Source organism: Tamandua tetradactyla, chromosome 9 (genome assembly GCF_023851605.1).
Source record: "Tamandua tetradactyla isolate mTamTet1 chromosome 9, mTamTet1.pri, whole genome shotgun sequence".
NCBI lineage: Eukaryota > Metazoa > Chordata > Mammalia > Pilosa > Myrmecophagidae > Tamandua > Tamandua tetradactyla.
The window spans coordinates 116402386-116419635 of NC_135335.1; the positions used below are offsets into that span (position 1 = coordinate 116402386).

At 40.5% G+C, this 17250-nt stretch overlaps 1 long non-coding RNA gene across 1 annotated transcript; it reads right to left on the minus strand.

Moving 5' to 3' along the window:
• Positions 1-805: 805 nt before the first annotated feature.
• Positions 806-5615, minus strand: LOC143646294 (uncharacterized). Its single transcript, XR_013157450.1, has 3 exons — positions 5143-5615; positions 1302-1425; positions 806-840 (listed from the first exon to the last, which is right to left on the minus strand). It is a non-coding gene; the product is annotated as an uncharacterized LOC143646294 (long non-coding RNA).
• Positions 5616-17250: the final 11635 nt, after the last annotated feature.

Consider the following 17250-nt stretch of genomic DNA (forward strand, 5'->3'; position numbering starts at 1 on the left):
ATAAAAATTAAATTTAAAGTAAAATTCTGCAGTTTTTTACATGTACTGTTAAATAGCTTGCAGAAAGCTTTACAAATGTACAAAATGCCTCTGTTTCTGTACCCTCATCCCTCTTGGTAGTGAAATCCTTTTTTGTCATTGACCAATTTGAAAAGATTATAATATTATAATTATTAAACATTAAAATGAAAATAAGCAAATTATCAAGCAGTTTAATGGTTGTAAAATAGTATCTACTGATTGCGATTTAAAGCACTAAGAAAAACTAAAACTTGAGAAAAGGAGTTTGTTTTAGTTTCCTGGGTTGCTCTAGCAAATACCATGAAATGTGTTGGCTTAAAGAATGGGAATTTACAGTTTTGAGGCTGAGAAAATGCCCAAATCAAGGCATCATCATGGCAATGCTTTCTTCCTTAAGACTGGCTGCCAGTGACCGTTGGCTCATCTGTCACATGGGAAGGCACAAGGTGGGATCTGCTGGTCTTTTCCTTCTCTTCTGGGTTTCACTGATTTCAGCTTCTTAATTCCCATTTCTTTTTGTCTCGCTTCTGTTCATATAGGAATCCAGTAATAAGTTACGAACCATTCTGAATGAGGTGGGTCATGCCTTAGCTGAAGTAGCCACATGTAAAGGTCCTATTTACACTGAGTCCACACCCACAGGATGGATTAGATTTAAGCACAGAACAGCCTGCACCACCAGAGTTTTACAGCTTCATTAGGTTTTCCTCAAGAAGACATTCCAGCTTCATTCATTGCTACTGATACCTGTGGCTGACCATCAGCCTCAAAATAAATGTGATTTGACGTATTTGTAGAGCCGAGTAGAATGGACCAAATCTAAAAAAATAAATTAAAAAAAATAATTGAAAGGGTTTTCATTAAAAAAAAATAGCTTCAGTTGAGCTAATGGTAAGGTTGATTTGCACTAAGGCAAGAATATTTTTGAAAGTCTATGGACCAATATTATTTTGGAAAATGAAAAGATGTACTAGAATATATCATTTTTGAAAGTTCTATTCTCTGGAACCCACCTTCTGCTCCAGTCAGTCTGGTCAAATCATGCTTAAAATTGTTTTTATTTTTTAAAAATTTATTATGTGAATAGTATATGAATAAGCTACTTTAAAAATACTAAAATATTACAGATAGGGAACTTCAACTTTCAGCTATGATGCAGTAGTGTGTTTGAGATTAATACTGTCTGAGAACATACAAAAGTTAGATAAAATTTTTAGCCCAAAATGCACAAATCTTTGATAGTGTAAGAGAGTCATCAAGACAGTTAGGACTTCAAAGACCTCGTTCCTGGAGAGAAGGGGAATGCGTTGGTTTATGTCCTCCATTCACTGAAGCTTATTTTCATCTCAGGTTATTTGCTGATTAGTAAATCTGTGGCCTGGAGCTACTTGCAGTCTCACTGGTCTGTAGAGATGGAAATTTGAAATTCAGAGCAGCAAGACAGGCAGGAATAGTGCACAAAAGACATAAATAGAAATGAAGAGACAGTAAGATGGTCAATTTTAACAAAATTATACCAATAATTATATTGAATTAAAAGGACTAAATTCACCAATTAATAACTGTATCAAAAATTCTGGAAAAAGAAATATGATTAAATTCTACTTACAAGAGACAAACTTCATATGTAACAATGGAAAAAAGATTGAAATACCGTAGATGAAAGGGAAAAGATAAAACATTTAGCACTAACCAAATAAAACTGGTAGCTAAATTGATACCAGATAAAGCAGAATTTAGGCAAGAAGTATTCTTAGAAATAAAGACAAATCTGTATGCCCTTAATAATATGATACTTTATATATGGAAAACTGATAGAACTAAAAGTAGAACTAGACAAAATCTCAGCTTTCTTAATAAAAGAACTAGTAATTAAAAAATCAGTGAAGATATAGGAAATTTCAAAGAGAAGATTAATCACTTAATATAATTAGCATATAAAGAACGCTGCACCTAACGATTGTAGAATGCCTACCCTTGTCAAGCAAGCACAAAATATTTACTGAGTAGACCCTATGCTGAATAATCATCCAAGTCTCAACAAATTTCAAAGTATTGACAAAAATACAGAAGATGTTCTCTAGTCTTAGGGAAATTAAGCTAGAAACCAATAACAAAGAATTCACTGAGAAGTCTCTAATGCTTGAAAATTAGGCAATGAATTCTATATATTTCATTGATCAAAATAAGAAATCACAATGGAAATGAGAAATTTTTTGAAATAAATAAAAAGATAACACACCTCAGATTAAAAGTTAGGTGATACAACTTGTTTCAGCTAGCTTTTACTGTATTACAAACCCTCCCAAAATTTAGCGACTTAAAATAACAATTTTATTTAGATCACACCTCTGTGCGTGAGCTGTGTAATTCTGTTCTGAGCTCGCTGACTGATTTCTGCTGAGCCCTCTTGTGTCTCTGAATAGCGGGTGGGTTAGCTGGATAATTTAGGGAGCCCTTATTCTCAGGTTTGGCAGTTTGCAGACTTTCAGCCAGGATGCCTTGATTCCTCTCCACGTGGCCTCTTTACCTCTAGCAGGCTAAGTTGTGCTCATTCACATGCTGATTTGAGGGTTCCAAGCTCAAGAAAAGACAAGCTCCAATGCTTTATGACTTTTCAAGCATCTGTTTGCTTCGTAGTTGCTAGTGTCCACTGACTGGAATAAACTCTTGATGACAGAAACTTTAAAGTGACTTATAGGACATGCAGACAGGGGTGGGAAAACTTTGTGGTCATTTCTGCAGTCTAAAATAGTGCTCAGGGGAAATTGTATCTTTAAATACATATAATAAGAAAAAAAGATCTGAGTTTTCTTCCTTAAGAAGCTAGAAAAGGAACAATAAATTGAGTCCAAAAAGTATAAGAAATGAAATAATAGTGAATAGAAAATCAATGATATAGAAAACAAACATACAATAGACATTGACAAAATAGATAAATTTTGTTTAGTAAAACTGATGAAAGGAAAAAGTGAGAATGCAATTATCAATAAAAGGAAAAACAGGGAATATTACTACAGATCCTACAAGGTGTTAAAAAGTTTAGGGTACATATGAATAATTGTATGCCAATACATGTAAAAATGTATATAAAATTGAAAAATTCGCTGAAAAATAAAACATCAAAACTGACAACAAAAGAAATGGAAATTCTGGAAGGTAATAGGAAACTATCTTCGTAACCTTTTTTGTGGATAACTGGAATACCATCCTGTTTGACTATCTGTTCAATATATATGATATTCTGATTTGCTCTGTAAATCTCCTCCATTTATTTTAGTTTTCTCTGATTAACTTCCCTTGAAAACATCTATTTACTTCACTAAAGTTACTACCACAAAATTCAGTACTTACATTATATATTATAGTACAGAATTTAGCACTTACAGCATAAGTTTAGCACTATACACTATAATACACTTACATGTATTACAATGCATTTATAATGCGTTGGTCTTGTAAGCTTTACCATGACAGAGGTCATCATCTTCTACTTCTCTTTTCAGTAGTGCTTGAGTCAATGCAGGACGCATAATAAACCCTCAATTAATAATGAGAACTTCAGGTGGCTCAGAAGTTCTGCTCTGTTCTTTCGTTCCCTCTGCCCTTCTAGGGCGCTATTCTCCAGTCACTCTATTCATCCATTCGGTAAGTCTAGCACGAATATTACCTAAAAGCAAAGCACTACACCAGTCATCATGCAGGCTACAAAGTTGTGTAGGTCTCAAAGAGAATATGATCCCAGGAGATATGGGAGAAATATAAATTTTATAATCCAAAAACATTGGAATGAATGTTATGAAAGTGGCCATAATATAAGCTCAGAGAGAAGATGGTATTATTTCTGCCTAGGCTAGTCCAGAAGGTCATTCTGAATAAGTGGCATCAGATATGGGTCGTGAAGATTATAATAGGGTATTTTAGACAGAGAGAAAAACATACTGATCATTTTTTTAATTGACGCACTATTTTTCTGGAATAACAGTTTGAGTAGATTTCCCCTAAAGTAATTAGCTTGGCTTTCTGCAAGGACAAATGAGACTGGCTGTGGAGGCTATGACAGAGTTGTTCCTACAAGAACTGAGTGAATGAAGTGTTTACTTCTGTGTGAATTCTGTAGCTTTAAATCTGAGCTGTCAGGGGATTATGTTAGCAGAAGCTCTTATTTTGTATAGAGATGAGGTATCTCTTTTTGGCTAGTCCCTTTCAGCTCAGGGGGAGAAGCTGTTGTAACATACCTGTTTTGGTACCATTTAAGCCTCTACTGCCTTTGCAAGGTGGAGTAAAGAAATTGCATTATGTTTTAAAAGTTAAAAGAATAAGTCAGAAATAAGTTCAGCTTGGCTTTAGGGTTCATGCCAGAGATTAGCAGGAATTTAGGAGCAGATGGGAGGGTGCTGAATTCCTCGATATTAGTACAACATAGTGCCTGGGTTGCAAATTCAAATGCCTATGGGGAACATGAAGGTAACGGAAGTGCGAGGATGGGCTGAATAAGAAAATAGCGACAGCACAAGAAATGAGAAATGGCAATTGACATGGGACGTAATAAGGCTTCAGTTCTCAAAGTGTGGTCGTTCAGTATCAGAGTGACTTAAGAACTTGTAGAAAATGCGCAGGCTCAGGTCCTACTCACACCTACTGAATCAGAAACTCTGGGAGGGGGCTCAGAAATCTGTGCTTAACAAGCCCTCCAGGTGGTTCTGATGTTTGGAAAGACTGCAGTAATAAACAGTGAAGACTCACGCCCCATCAAAAGGGCAGCAATTTCTCAGCCATATTTGATTTTTGCCATGGAGTTTGTGAAAATCTATGTTGCCAGACCTTTCAATTTTGTAAATAAAAGTAAAAACCTGAAGTTGATGTGACATCTCCTGATTGGCATCAATTAAGAGAAAAATAACACAAAATTCTGGTGGCCAAATATAACTGTGGCTAACATCTAATCATGGGTTACCAGTTGGCAATTTCTGACATAGTAACTAAAAGTATAGACTCTAGATTCAGATCATCTAAATTAAAATTCCATCTCTTCTTACTTCATGGATGACATTAAAGCAAATTGTTTAAATTTTCTAGACCTTGATTTCCCCCTGTATAAAATAAGCAAAATAATATTACCTGCTTCAGAGGGTCTGATGAAGACGGAGTGAGGAACTTCACACAAAGCACTTATTCAAGGGCCTGGCACAAAACAAGTGCTCAATAAATGACACCTTTATAAGTATTCGGCTCAAGCACAACACATGCCAGTCTGTTGGGGAAGGGAAGGAAACTGAGCCAGGGGAGCAGCAGTGCCTTCTCCAGGCAGAGTGGAGTGGTCCCATGCAGTCTTTAGAGGGTGCAGCAGTCCCATGCAGGAACCAGCGTGTGGACGTAGCAAAAAGGGAACAAAGTTGATGGGTAGGGCCCAGTAGTGGAAGATCCCAGAACTCTCAGTGTCACTCTGGGTCATTTGCTCATTCACGGCCAGAACCCAGGCTGGGCTGGGAGTAAAGAACCTGTAAAATCTTAAATTCCTGAGAACCCAAATAAGCAAGTTATGTTCAAAGCATAAATACTAGAGCAGACAAGTGGCCTGCAGTAGAAGTTCAGACCCGTCCATGGGTGTGGGGAAAAGGAAGTGGGAAAAAGATAAAGCATAGTGTTACATGGAGGTTAAGTTGGCACACAGGGATTATGCCAGGCAGAGCAGATATCAGGTCTGCAGGTAGTAAGATAATGCCGGGCCCCACATCTGGAGGAGTTGAGGCCACTGATATATTCCTGTCTTAATCTAGACCAGCTCAGCAACTGGGCACAAGTGTGTTTGTGGGTGGGCTTTGGAGGCTCTAGCTGTGAGTGGCTGGGAAAGGTGGAGCCTGACAGTGACTCTGGTTTAGGCAATGGGGTAGTGCTCATTTTTTAAAGGGGTGACATATACTACACTGAAAGGGTCGACTTGGGTCAGTGTGTAGGGGGCATGGGATGAGAAATCTGGAGTCTGGGAGAAAAACAAGAAGGCCATTGCATTTATCTTGGCCAGAGATGACAGAATCTCAGCATTTGGGTCATGACTCCTTTCTCCTATGCCATGACAGACATCACTAATTCATCAAAAGACTCTATTCTGCTGATCCCGGACAAAGCATCAAACTCTTTTGAAAACATACCCTGTCTAGACAGCAGCACCAAGAGATGGAAACTGACATGCAAAGTTCCTGGCCTGGGTGTAAACTGCTTGGGGTCTGGATTTGTATGATGACAGTGGGGGTGGAAAAGGGAACGTTGCTCATAAAACGTTATGAAAAATGATCAGTAAGAGTCAGTGTCCACATTTTTCGTGGGAGGCAGGATGGAACTAAGCATGAAGAAAGGTAGGTCAGAGATTGCAGTCAGGTTCCCAGTCTTAGGAGGAGGCTGGTGCCACTAGGAAAAGCTCTCTCCTCCAAATAAAAACAAGTAAGCAACCGCATCCCAAGGAATTCACAACAGTGAGCTGGTTGATGGAGAAAAGCTGAGGAATTCACCTTTTGAGGTCCTAGCAGGACATGCAGGTAAAGGTGTCAATCAGCCAATTAGAAATGCTAGACACTTCTTTAAAAATGAATTTAGTATTATAGTGTATGGTGCTTCAGGAGATGCAAACTATATTGGATGCTTTTCCCGTGAGAAGTTCAGAAGACAATAGAGGTTTTTTAACGCCCACACATAACTGAGAAGGGCATGTATAACCAAAACTAAAAGCAGAAATCACATGCACATATTTAGGGAGGGTGATGAATGGTTGGAGAAATGAGGCAAGTCACGGAAGCTGGAGATGGCGCTCAAGGAGGTTTTAGCATGAGCAGAACGCTGGGGCCGAATATGACTTCAGTATTATTGCATGTGCATGGGTAGCTGTCCAAAAAGTCACAGCCTGTGAATACAAACAGTCACTGATGTCATTTTTATATGACATTTATTTATGAAGCATTAGCCATATTATAGGCATTATGCTAGGGGTGAAAAACCCTGTCCTCTCAAACTCACAGACTTGTGGGAGAGAGAGAGAGACATACCAAAGTTATTACAATAAAAGAAGTGCTGAGACACAAGCATGCACAGAACGGTATAGGAGCACATAACAGGGTCTAATGCAGCCTAATGGGGGCAGGCAAGTGCCCTACAGAGAAAAAAGCTTGAGTTGGGCTTTGAAAGCAAAGTAGAAGATGGACTCATTTACCCTCATTGTCCATTCACACGCCATGTTCCCCAGGCCTCCCAGGCAGCACCCCGCGTGAGCAGCAAAGCATGCAGGTGTGGAGTAGGGTTCAAGATGGGCCCTTTGATGTATCCTGGAGATAGGCCAGAGAGTGTGAATCACCTTTTATTTAATTAGTCATTCATTCATTCACTTTTCTAGGGAAGCATCACAGAGCATTTGTTGCTAAACTGTTGGAATTCTTATATGCTGGCTCACTTCCAGAATAACCTGGCTAAATAGATTCACCACCTTTCAGGGAAGGCCCTCCAAGGAATCCTTCTTGTGGATGTATTGGTATTCCCCAAAGTCTTTTCCACCAGGAAGACTAAGGAGAACTTGATGTCATAAACTTCTTACAACTAGGGTAGTTTGGTTTGACCCATGTTAGGGCTCTCATCCCCTGTGAGTCAGGGCAGGGTGGGACCCCCAGAACTTCCCTTATTTCCTGACCCAGTTAATTCCCTACCTTTCCGTCTCAGTTTTCTAGGGCTGCTATAGCAAAATACCACAAACTAGGTGGCTTAACACGAGAGAAATTTTTTGTTTCATAGGTCTGGAGGCTGGAAGTCTGAAATCAAGGCATTGGTTGAGCAATACTTCCTCTGAAGTCTGTAGAGAAGAATCCGTTCCATGCTTCTCTCCTGGTGTGTGGCAGTGATTTACCAGTAATCCAAAGCATTCTCTACCTCAGTCTTCACATGGCATTCTCCCCTCTGTCTACAGCTCTGTGTCGACATTTCCTCTTCTTGTAGGGACATCAGTGATGTTGGGTTAAGGGCCTACCCTACTCCACTATGACTTCATTCAAATTTGCCTGATTTTATCTGTGATGACTCTATTCCCGTATACGGTCATATTCTGAAGTGCTGGGGCTTAGGACTTGGACATATCTTTTGGGGGGCACAGTTCAATCCATAACACCTTCACCATTCTTTTGTAAAGAAGGAGGCAGCTGTCACTCTTTCTAAGCCCAATTCTGCAAGTGAAATCTTTGCCCTCCCCACTACGTGGGACATGACATCCGAGGGGTGAAAGTCTCCCTGACGACATGGGAGATGACTCCTAGGGATGAATCCAGACCTGGCACCGTGGGATCAACAGTTCCATCCTGACCAAAAGGGGGGAAAGAAGTGTAACTAATAAAGTATCAATGGCAGAGAGGGTTCAAACAGAGTTGAGAGGCTACTCTGGAGGTTGCTCTCATGCAAGCTTCAGTTAGACCTTGCTACCTATCACAACCTGCCAACCCCCAACCAGGACCATTGCAGCCAATCCTAAAGAACACCTAGGGCAATTTATAAGATTCCGCAAGGGTTCCAGGCACTACAGTAACTTACCAGAAACCTACAACCTCCAGATGGGTCCCTGGTCCAGATAAGTCCTGAAACCTAGAGGGGCCAGCCTCTCCAGAACATCAGATAGTTCCATTTCCCTACCCCACATTAGTGACAGATGCTTCCAATATGAAAAATTTAGAATGGCCATGGCCCAAACACCCCTAAAGAGAGGAATGGAAAGATCAAAGGTGATGGTGGAATTATACAAGAAGATAAGACTCAACAAATGAATATGAATGCTGAATCACTAAATTGATATGTCTTTTAGTCTCCAGTATTTTAGAGCAGCTAGAAGAAAAACCTAAAATTTTGGAATTGTAACCAATGCCAAAGTCTGAAATATGTTCTACAACTAATTGTGGTGCTGTGCTTTGAAATTTATAGCTGTTTTGTATATATATTATTTTTCACAAAAAAAAGAAAGGGAAAAAAGGTCAATTATGATGATAAAAATATATTTAAGCCCTCAAGCCTCCTATATTCTGGAGCAACTAGAAGGAAAAATCTGAGAAGATTGTACGGCAGCCCATGACAAACTCTGGTATCTATCCTGTAACCATTTGTTGAAGAGTGCTTTGAAAACTATTGCTTTTTTTTTATTTCTTTGTTTTGTATATATGTTTTACTAAACAATAAAGAAAGTTAAAAATAAAAAAAAAAAAAGAATGAGGCAGCTGACCTCATATGGAGAAAGGAGTAAGACACCTTTCACGGACAGGTAGAAATCCTGGAAATCAATTTAAACATAAAGTGAGGCCCCAACATAGGATAAACTCATCCCACAAAGCAGCATTTCAGCTGCTGAATCTGCCATCCAATCTCTGCATCTGTCCAAGCACTGTCTGACCATGTACCTGGCAACACTGCTCCATTTGACTGCTTCTTTCAGCTGATAACTCCTTAGCAATTGATTTCCAGTGGGATTCTCTTACATTCTCTTTTGGGATACCATTTAATTCCCTTACTACTGACCCTCCAAAGACAATCCCTACTTATTTCCACTCCTACTCCCACAACTTTTATGATGCCATCAACCTCCCTAAAGGGACCATTGCCTTATATCTACTGCAAAGAAGCAGCTAGTGCTGCCATCAAGATGAATTACTCGGCCACTCCTTGGCGGGGTGAGGTGGTGGTTAATGAATCAGAAGCTGGAGAAACAAAATGCCAAACTTTACCTGGCAAATGTCTGTATTTTCCAGAATGTCAAGAATCGTATCATGACTAAATTTATTTTAGACGGAGGCAGAATAAGTGGACGAATGTAAGTACTCTGACCTGACTCTCTCATTTGCGAATGAGAGGCTCCAGGGCACCATTCAATGTATGGGACCTTCTGAAAACTGTGCATTGGTCAATGTGATCTGATAAAGGTGAGAGGAAACATCTGTCCCTGACGGTCCGCCAAATTGTCAGAATTTTGAGCCTGGCATGGTCGGAGATGTCTTTCTTTGCAGCCTGGTTCGCCTTCCTGAGAACTCAGACCTGGTCGTTCCCAAAGGGCCCGGTCCTTCGTTTAAGGCTCCTAAAAACAGATAGGAAAGTAATGCTACCTGCACAGTCTTTTAGTACCCACAACAGGAAGCTTGAAAAAGGCAAAGTGCTATGTTTTCCCTGATCATGGGGGTTGTCTGCTCTGCATCTTAAAATGACTAAAAATCTTCTGCGGAATGTGGCTTTCCACTCAGGAATCCTGTGGCCCTCCCATGAGTGGGGGTGGTGGGGTGGGGGTGGGGGAATACTAATCTGCCCATCCCCCACAGTCTCTGTTTCCAAGCACCTCTGGCAGAATGAGCACCTTCCCACGCCCAGTGTGATTTTCACACTTCAAGAAAGGAATTTTTCATTTAACATGGCCCCTAAAATGCACACAGGAAAAAAATCATCTCTTCCAGTAGGAGGAAGAGCTATTTGTGCTGGAATTTTTCAGGGGCCCAGGCATCAGTGTCCAGCCTGAGGATGTTAAGTGCAATTTTCATGTGACTTTTGCCTGCTGATTAGACTTTAAAACCTAATGTTAGAAATAGTTCTAGTGATATCAGCTATGTGACTCAGTGTGTTACTTAGTCTTCTTTTTTTTTTTTTTTTTTTTTAGAGGGAGGAAGGGAAGGAAAGACAGAGAGAAGGAAGGAAGGATAGAAGGAAGGAAAGGAAACATCTTTAAACATTTTCTTGTTTTATTGTATTTTGTTTGTTTGTTTGTTTTTTACATGGGCTGGGGCCGGGAATCGAACCGAGGTCCTCCGGCATGGCAGGCAAGCACTTTGCCCGCTGAGCCACCGCGGCCCGCCCTTACTTAGTCTTCTTGAAGTTCAGTTTTCCACTCTGTATATGGAGATAGCTGACCAGATGATCTCCACCATCCCCTCAAAATCCAGGGATCCCACTTAAGAAGGACAAGGAGTTGTAGGAAACACCCATGGCGGGGATCTGCTAAAGAGCTCTGCCCTTTCCTGCTTAGAGTCCCGTCTCACATGTGCCTCCTAGGCAAGCAGAGGTAGGAGTTCCAGATGAGAAAGTGTGCTGGACAGCTTGAAACAGTGGGATTGGGGGTCCTCCAGCGTCACCTGATGTCCTATGGCAAAGAGACTCATTGTTGGATAGCTCACTGTTCTCCCTGTTAGGAAAAGACTTCTTGTCACTCAGCTTGATGTGCCTTTCACCTATTCATTAAAGTCCTCTCCACAAGGATTACAGGGGAAAAAGTCTACATACTTCATTTGCATTTTAGTGTGGTGTGTGTCCATGTGTGCACACACCCCAACTCCTTCCTCCTTTGCATGGCCCCCTGCAGCTGTGTGTGGTCTGTTGTGAAGTTGGTCTCAACACCCTGGTGTGCTTTATGATACCAGAAAGACCAGTATTATGGGTGAGGTCGATGTAATTTGGTGAGCTATAATTTATAGGAACTATTTACAGGCTAAATAGGGAATGAAGGAGATGGTTAACAAACTGGAATTGTCAGCTTACACATACCTCTTTTTCTTTTTTTTCACGTTAACTTTCAACCAACCATGCATTTATTGCAAAAGTCAATTTCTTCCATAGTATAAAGTTTTCCCTTCAATTTTCTCTTTTTCTTCTCTCTGTCACCTTGCTTCTCTTCTTATTTCCAGACCAGGTTTTGGCTCAAAGCACTCTTAGCCCTACTACCACCTGGCTGTGTGGCCAGGCTGCCTTAATGTCTCTACCCCACAGTTTTCTTATTTGTGGGAGTCAAAATAATAGCCCCCCACCCCAAATGTCCATGTTATAATCCCTGGAACCGATGAATATAAAAATTTAAATGGCAAGGAGTAATTAAATTTGCAATAGAATTAAAGTTGCAAATCAGCTGATTTTGAAGTGAAGAAATTAGCCTGGATTGTCAGGGTAGCCCCACTGTAATCCTAACCTTAATTATGATAAGATAATAAATCTGTATTGCTTTAAATCATTGGGTTTGCTTTAATTTGCTAACAGCAGCCATAGAACACTAATACATTATAAAATCCAGTTAATAATAGTACCTGTCTTATACTGACTACTGAGACATATAGGTAGTAGACACCGCTGTCAGTGAAATTTACCAAGTGTTCAGTATATAGATGCTGCTATTTTTAATCTTCCTTCCCATTTTCCCTCCCTTGATACCAGACAAAAGCAATAGGTTCTCTGCCCTATGCACATAACAGTCCATCCATGACACGGGGGTTTCAAAGAGAGAAAGAGTTTATTGCTAGACATAAGCAGATTAGATGGCTTATTAGCCTAAAAACCTGTCTCTCTGAACTGCAATAACACTGATGGTTTTATAATATCAAAAGATGGGCAGGTTTTAGGATAATGAGCACCATGTCTCTAGATGATGTAATTAGAGATTATCGGATTATTGAGCATGCACAGATTGATTACCTGCTTACTCACAGAACACATCTAAGAAAACGGCAGCCTTCATATGATGATGGGCGTGACTTCTTGTATTATAAGAACATCACTTATAGGTTAAAGTTTAAATTACTGCGCATGGCAGGTGGGCTTGTTTTGGTTAGATGCAGCTTTCATTTACAACATAACTTGGAATTTGGGTGGGTTAGCTTTGGGCTGACTCAAGGCCCTTCATTAATAAACATTAGGGGCTGTCTTTAGTGATCATAAGACTCTAAAGTTGAAGAACGGGTAAAATTGGTACGAGTGAGGGTCAGTCACAAGGTTTTTATAATCACAAGGGCACCAGATAAAGGCTATACAAACATTATCAGAGATCAAGGCAGCTGGATTACAGTTCAGAGATTTCAGGCATTTCCTTCTTTCTACTCTAATATACCAGAAAGTAAAAAGGGATATCTAAATAATAACTCAGTAATCAGAGTCAGCCCCTAAAGCCTAATTTCTTGGTTACAACTTCTCTCAATGCCAGGAACGAGGTACATTGGTGGCCCCACGGCGAGTCCACCAGCAGCAGTTCTCCCACAATTGCAAACAAAAGATCACAATGCTTTCAAAGCCATTAGGCCAGGGATGAATGTCTGCCAATTTTCTAAAGGGATTTTCACTTTGAAATTAAAGCGATAGGTTTACCTGTCTGCATTTTTATGACTGTGGGAGCATGCTTCTGGCCAAAGAAGCTTTTCCTACATCTCATTCCTATTTTAATTTGTACATAATTAGGACAAGCCATGGGCATCCCAGCTTTAAAGCAAGTGCCCTGTCAGTAAACTTTTAAAACGTTACCTGGGGAGAACAACAGCTCATATCATGGATAAGTTTAATGAAAAGAGATGGTATTTCCAGAAGAGCAAAGAACAGTTCCAACAGTTTCCGAGAAACCTCTGTCTTGGCCTTTTGCCTAACCACCAGACTGGCCACCCTCCACCCCCTGCTTTTCTTGCAGTTACCCCAATATTCCAAGAAATTGCCCAAGTCAAAGGACTTTCAAAACCTAAGCTTGGTTCTGTGACGCCCTAGGTATAAGCAACAAAAGGGCAAGGTGCTTATAGGAGTAACATCACCCACAGGTTATGCAAAAAAACATTAATGCCACATTTATGGTTGAGACTTTACACAGGTAAAAGTCAGAGGAACCTTATTTACAGCCTGCACAGCTGTTGTAAATTACTTTGCCTCCCTCTGATCGCTTGGGGATCATCCTATGGGCCGTCAACCTTAATGCAACTCTAGCCTTGATTTGGGCTCCTCTAATCCCAATTACATCTCACCATTTGCATTTGTTGTCTTTGGCATTGGAAATAAAAAGAGAAAGAGAACCATTGTTGATTGCACATTCAAATAGACGCAGCATTCACGCTGACTGGGTGTGGTGGCAGAGGCACATGAAGACGTTTGGTTTGGGGATTGGTTGAGGGGTGGTAAGAGTAGCCCTCGGGCTGCTCTGTGTGGGTTTTTTTTTTTTTTGGATAGGTCAAGTGTTTCGATTCCTTTCAGGCTGTGGATACATGCTCATGCACGTTCATGCAAGATCAGCATTTCAGAGATGGTGTGATTTTTTTTTTACCTTTTTATTATTTCTCAATAATAAAAAGAAATGTAAAGAAAAAAAGCAATGTAAAAAGTCTCAAGATCATTTGATTCTTCGTCCCCCCAGCAGCTTATGGAGAGAGCTCTAAGAGGCACAAGGGATGGCTGTTCCCAGTCAGCTGAATGCTTGTTTGCATCCTGTGTTCCGTATCTGGGACTCGCAAAGAAGGCCAGGCAGAGCCAACTGCGATGAGCCAGGGAAGGACACGGCAAAAGTGGGAAGGGTTTTGGAAAGGAGCCATACCTGGAAGAACTATGGAAATGGGATGTGGTCATCCAGAAAAGAGAAGGGCTTGTGTGAAGGGGTCTAATTACACAGACTGGGGGGAGAAGACGTGCTTGGTGGTTGTGTTCTGACTGACTCACACCCACTCCCTCCTCCGGAGACTGGGCCAAAGGCAGCGACTTCCGTGGCGAGCGGGGGATCGGTGGCGTTCAGGCATAAAGAATTTTCTGAGCATCAGGGCTGGGAAAGATGGTTGCATTTCTTTTTCCAGACAATTCATGGCTATATATTTTAGGCGGAACGTTTTCTTTCTGTTCTGCCATCGAGCAATTCAAGCTAGATACAGGGAATGAATTAGGAACTCTAAATAACCTTCCCAAACTTCTCAGCTAGAAGCACGGATTCCGTAAGAGGTTTGACCTTTAAAAGTATTGCTTTATGAATTTTTTTTCTTTTTAATAAGGAAGATAAGGAATTTTACCAACACAGCATGATGGAATATTTTATTATCATCATTTTGAGAAAGGGGAAACTGAAACCTTAAAAGCTTGAGTATTCTTTTTTGCTCCCCACATAAGCAGAATAAAATTTTTTTTTGAGTTTTCCAGGCATATGATTTCCTATCATTGACTATGGATTTGATCTCTAAAAATAGAAAGAAAACCTAAAATATAACAGTTTTAGAAAACTGGCATCCTTGATTCATTCTGGGTTGTAATCACCTCTGTGTCTAATTATTTTCTTTTACTAAAAATGAATGCTATTCAAAGCCGGCTTGCAAACAACTATTTCCTCTTCACTCAAGGCAAACCACAATGTCTGAGTGGTACAATCGACAGCACTCATCTCAATTATGTTACTAACTACAGAGGGAAAGTAGGAGGAGTGTGGGGAGGGCTGGAGATGGCGGAAAGGCTGACTAGAAATTAGGGTGGTCAGAAAAGGCTGTACTTATTGTAAGGTAATTTTAAGGGTTTGTTTTAAAAAGTGGTTGCACTTAGAATCAAGGCTACAAAATCAAGTCAGCATTTACTAATTATGCCCTTTTGTGTAGCTTCAAAAAGAAATTAATAAACCTGTTGCTATCAGAGAAAGCACTGGAGGCCAATGCAAGGTAAGATTCAAGTCAAGGGTTCTGTGCTCATAACTGCAATGTTACAACAGTATATATATATACATTTGCCTCTCTGGTATGAAAATTGGAATGCAGTGGCCCATTGCTTCCAAAATAAATATGAATGTAGTTTCCCAGCATTTCCCGTCTTTCCCAGGTACATTCCAGGGGCTCAGTTTTGAACAAGAATAAACATGCACGCAGCTGAAATCGAACGGGGTACTATGGAAATGTTGAAAGACTGGGCTTAAATCTTAGCTCCTCGGGACAGTCTAGATTCATCCCACAGCAAATGTTCCTCACAGCTGCTGCTCTTCCAGTAAACAGAAGGAAGAAAAAGAAGAAATAAGTTATTAACTGCAACTGTACCAAACAGAGAGACCACTTGGTAGCATAGTCTACATATAGTGTATTTTCTTTTTAGAATTCTACCTGACTGAAATTGTATGAGAAAAATAATTTCACTTACTAAAAACCTGATTTTGTTCCTCCCCGGACACCTGCATATCAGAATTAGGACTGGACTCAAAGTCAGTTCCTGCAACTCTAATTTGCCATTTACTAAGTTTCCCTGTATTACTGGTATTCATGTTACAGGAGAACCATTTTTACATCTAGCAAGATCTCTGTCATCTTTAAGCATCAGAATCAATTTAAGAGAGAAGAGAAACAGGCAAGATACATTTGGGAAATGACTATTCTCCCCACAGCCCTGGCTGTCTAAGTCTTTGAAAGATTGGTGATGCCTGGATCTCCACTCAAACTCTGCAGAGACTGGGCGGAAGACACCTCAGAGGTTGGCTGATCCCAGCCTCCTCGGCCCAGAGAGGGCATCGTGTTCTTCCAGCATTTACTCAAGGAGGACTTACTTTTGCTTCCTTCCACATGACTTAACTGGCTCAAGAAGTCCCTTACTATATGAACCGGCAATTCCCTTTCCAAGTATATATATACCCGAAATTGAAAACAGGAACTCAAACATATACATCTTTATACCATGTTTATGGCCGCATTATTCACAATAGCCAAAAAGGAGAAACAATCCAAGTGTCATAACAGATGAATAAGTAAACCAAATGTGGTCTATGCATGCGATGGAATATTATTCAGCTGTAAGAACGAATGAAGTCTGGCACATCCTACGACACGGATGAGCCTTGAGACCTTGTGTTGAATGCAATGAGCCAGGCATAAAAGGGACAAATATTGTATGAGTTCTGTGGTAGGGGACAGCCCTAGTACAGCCTGCCATATTTCCCTGGGACCCAGAAACACATATGGTATGTCAGCCTGGTGAGATAAAACATAATCCCCTACTAGATGAGAGGACTGCCAGTACGTTCCTTTCCCTATTGTCCCCAGCATTGGTAAATACTCTTTGAAGACAGTCTGATTAAGGTGAGAATGTTTTATGGCATTTGGCTCACACCCTGTATACCTTCCCCCACGATGCTACACACGCAATAGAGGGGTACAGCGCGTAGAACATCTCCCAGCTTTGGCCACAGAGTGAGACCTCTTGGCTGTGGGGCGCTGACACCCACTGGTGAAGCTGGCTGGCTCTGTCTCTTCTCTACGTGAGTTGTTCCATTCACTGCTGTGAGGCTGTTAGTGACCCAAACACCTGTGTGGGAAATAGGTTGACATTTCTTTAGTGTCTCCCTCTTTCAGACCAACAATTTCACGTATATGAATTATCTAGAATAAGCAAATTCATAGAATCAGAAAGTGCATTGAAAGTTACCAGGGGATAAGGGAAATGGGGAGATATTGCTTAAAGGGCAAAAAGTTTCCATTTAGGGTGATTAAA